At 32.8% G+C, this 4,334-nt stretch overlaps 1 long non-coding RNA gene across 1 annotated transcript; it reads right to left on the reverse strand.

Moving 5' to 3' along the window:
- Nucleotides 1-568: 568 nt before the first annotated feature.
- Nucleotides 569-4,266, reverse strand: LOC111616563. The gene is made up of 3 exons (XR_002755271.1): nt 4,142-4,266; nt 3,681-3,773; nt 569-953 (listed from the first exon to the last, which is right to left on the reverse strand). It is a non-coding gene; the product is annotated as an uncharacterized LOC111616563 (long non-coding RNA).
- Between the last annotated feature and the right edge of the window lie 68 nt (nt 4,267-4,334).

Consider the following 4,334-nt stretch of genomic DNA (forward strand, 5'->3'; position numbering starts at 1 on the left):
TGGTTGAGTGTCATGGTGTAGGAGTGCATAGCCATGGGTATAGGAGTTACTCCAGCTGGTGCCATAAGTAACTGTGAATGGTTATATCTAAATTTAAATACGTCTGGAAGTGAAGAGTTGCTCGGGGCCTCAGTGGCATAATTGGCAAGCATGCTGCACAATAAGTTGAGGTTGCAGGTTCAAGTTCCTCTTTGAGCTAGTTTTTTTCTTCCAGAATGTTCTAAATTATTTAATAAATTATTAATTTAGATAAGAGATAGCACCTAACATCTACCTCTAGTACCAAATTACTTAGTTTCCAATTATTAATTATAGCATAAAAATAGCACGATTAATTATGGTGAGAGTTTGAATTAGTACTAATTAATGCAATGTTTCATACTTAAACTACTAATAAACAAAAATTTTGTATATATGAATGAAGATTTACAGTATTCTGATAATTAAACACTTAATTATGTGTCCAAATAAAAGGAAATGTGTTTTTCTTTATATGTTTTTGTTAATAATGTCATGAGATGCTAAAAAATGTAAAATATTTTGGTATAAAATGTAAGATAAATTATGATTACTGAAATATTGTTTACTAATAAGAAGAAACAGTGATCAAGCACTAATTAAAAATATCAGTTAACTAACAATGATAGCTGAACAAATTGGGATGGTAAGAACTTAAATTTAAAATTTCCTCTATTTCTTGTTATCTACTATTCAAATTGAAAAACTAATCTCTTAATTTTCTTGCTTAACTTCAAAGAATTACTACTCAAAATTTCTTTCCAGGTATTCCAAATATAAACATTACTAAATATCAATATACTAAAAATATATAAGTATATGTAAACAACATTAAATAAGAGATTTGTAATATTTACCATATTCAGGTAAAACAAGTTTGCAGGGCAATGCAAGAGGTGTAATCGTATGTTGATATACTAAAGCTGAAAGGCTACCTATAATAAAGCAAAAGAATTTAATTAGTTAATTAAAAAATAAAAAGAATTAAGAACTGTTATTAATTTATATAAACTCATTGACAAAAAAGTTACACACCCAGATAGCTCTATGCCAAATTTTGCAATAACTGAACAATTTCATTTCTCAGAAGTATGTAGCAGATTACAATTAAGATCCAAATGCATATCAGGAATACCAACAGAATGTCTCAAATCTCTCTCTGAAAATCTGGACAGTCCAATCTGTGAGGAGGTGTTAAAGCATTGGATGCCCCAACAGACCACCAGAAGATTGTGAGACAAGCATGAACAACTGCAAAAGCATCTGTGTCTGCAATTCAGAGACAGGTAGAAGTATTTCATAGAGCCCTATCACTAGTAAGCTACATCTTGTTATCAGCTGCTCAACACATTAGCTTCGTACTAGTGCTATACAAAGAAGTATGAACTGCTACAAATTGGCACTGCATTATCTTTAGTAATGAATCCCAATTCTGTTTGGGAATGGATGATCACGGTGTTTAAGTATGGAGGACCACAGGTGAGTGTTCCCTTCACTATTGAGTAGCATACAGTACTGTCCCCACTGCTGACATGCTGATCTGCGTATATATCTTATATCAGGGATGGCCGACCGGTCGACCGCAAAGGTTTTGAAAGTAGCCCACGAAGCTAAAGTTGAACAATTTGCTTTCACTTAAACTAATGTTTAAAAATCTTAATTCGATCATTTATTCTTACAATAATAGACTGTCTGTGCAACGTACCCATACTGTTTGTATTTATCCCGACAAACAATGCAAATGAATGTTAACGCATGCACATATAAAAATCCTAAAATTGTTTGCCCATATTCATAGTCACCCTCAGACTATATTTTACCAAAAAAGTAGCCCTTAAGGTATAAAAGTTTGGCCACACCTGTCTTATATGATAATCAGTCACCTCTAGTAGGGGTGTAAGGAACATTGATGACATGAAGGAAGATCCTGAACATGTTGCATAGCAGTGCATTTAGAAAATTCTGTACCATGTATCATACAAGGCTGAAAATGCTTGCCATAAAAAGCAACACAAATAGTCTTTTCTAGTAAAATAATACTTTGTAAGGTTGGCAATGGGGGAAATGTTAAGAGATTTGAGGGGTCACTAAGGTGCGATGATCACTGAGACAGACTCTACAGTTACAAGACTATTTATTTGACATGAAAGAAGCTTACAAGATTTCCACAATCTTGGAAGTTCTGAGTAAGTGGGGGCTCCTGAATCTTCCTCTCCTTTCCAAGATAGTCCCAAATGAAGGAGTGTTCTTGGTTTGTGAATGACAGTTCTCTTGATTTCTTGACAATTCCAGGATGATATGCTCAACTTCTGGTGATAGGAAGATGTCAATCCAAGGACAGAAGATGGAGACAAAGATGGGCATGAGACACACATACAACAATTGGTCTGACACTTGGAACTTTCTGTAGAAGCCGTCGCATTGTTGAATTCCCAGGTTTTTATTCATTTCCATCCCAATCACCCATTCCAATTGGTTGCTTTTCTTCATTCTCGCTTTCTAAGTGGTTGCTCACTCATTACTAAGTGTAACAAGATCTCAACTTAGATCATGGGAGGGGTCAAAATTTAAGTTTAATTCAATCCCCCAACTGAAAATGATCAATCTTAGGACTTACATTCTTCTATTGTTTAAAACTTTGTGTTCCATTTTTATACAAAAAAAATATTTCTAACTTCTATTTTTTTTCTTTCAAAAAAAAATATTTTAAAAAATTTTTGAGGGTTCAAACCTGTTCAGAGCCTCACACTTGGCCTCACAGACAGCTAAGGTTTTCAGAAATGTCTCCATCATGTTCCCATCATCAAAGCGCTCGCAAGAATAAAATATTTTTAATTATATTTAACGCCTCATAGTCTGAAGTTTTGGAAGAAGTTTTGATTGAAATAACTGTTGGCATGACATCCAACCCCAGTACTTAATTCTCCATCATGTTTCTGCACTTTTTGGCATGACTGTTTTCCAGCTTAATTGGCCATTATGCATTTGTGAGACAGATGGAATGTCATGTTTTGCCATCTATGAGTGTGAAGGAACTGGAGTAGAAATTGCAACATCTGTGGTCAAATCTGTTACAGGATAGCATATGGTGCTGTCCTGTAACAGATTTGACATTGATAGGATATACAAATGATATAATTGAATATGGAGGCTGTATGCCTCCATATTCAATTATATCATTTGGATGTATCAGGCAAAGGAAATTTTATAAGATACTAAAGGCCAGTAGTGTGCCGTGACATTTGGTGATAGGGAAGCTGTGTTTCTATAAGAAGCCGACTTCCAGGGACAATCAGTTAATTCTTTCTTTAAATGTATTTTTAATAGTTAAACACACTCAAGAAAACCTTTTAAGTATGCAGCTGTATTTATTACATTCTAACGTTTTCAGTCATATTCAATGACCTTTTTCAAGAATAAATGGAAAAAAGAAAAAATTGAACTCCTAACTCTAAAATTTGAATTAACGATACAAGTGTTTTGGAACGTTTTTAAAAGGATATTCTATGGGAATAAATAGCGCCATCTCTACATAAAGGCTGTCGTCATGTAACCACAGTAGCTATTAGAACGTTAAAAAGTATGACGTTCAAGATATAAAATAACATAACATGTTTAAATTTAAAAATTTAAAACATAAAATGTTTTAAATTTTTTCTTACCAAAAATTGGTTCAAAGGGATTTCCTTTTAGTCTAACTCCTTTAGATGATGGTTCAATAAGGAAATGCCGAACTAATTCATTAGATATGTCTCCTGAAAAATAAATTTCTTATTAATAAATTAATTTCAACTTATTATTAGTATTTATAAGAAATAAAAAACAAACTCATTCTTTTGGAGTCAGAATAATGCACAAAACTCCCAAGTACTTTCTGACCACACCAGTTCATCTTCACGGAATATTCATCCATAAGACTAATTCTCAGAATCCTTTATTGTATTTCTTTTCAAATACATTATCTTGGATATTTGAAAAGAAACAGAATAAAAAATTTTGATAATTAGTCTTATGGATGAATGTTCCCTTTTGAGTTTTGTGCATTATTCTGACAAAAAAAAAAGCAAGTTTGTTTGTGCTGTTTTGTTCTTAAGATTATGATAAAATAATAAATGAATCAAACCTGTAGGTTGGACATTAGGAGGAGGGGTAGCTACTTTTAAAGCCAGACCAAAGGCACCAGGGAAGGAATTACTATCTCTAACAATAAATGTCCCTGGAGGTTTATCTTTCAAAAGTGCTATTGCTGTTGAAAACAAACCAAATAAAATAAAAATTAACATAGTGATAGAAAAATTACTATATGTCTACAAAAT

This window comes from Centruroides sculpturatus, unplaced genomic scaffold (assembly GCF_000671375.1).
Source record: "Centruroides sculpturatus isolate CEXI.00-Female unplaced genomic scaffold, Cexi_2.0 scaffold3457, whole genome shotgun sequence".
Classification (NCBI taxonomy): Eukaryota; Metazoa; Arthropoda; class Arachnida; order Scorpiones; family Buthidae; genus Centruroides; species Centruroides sculpturatus.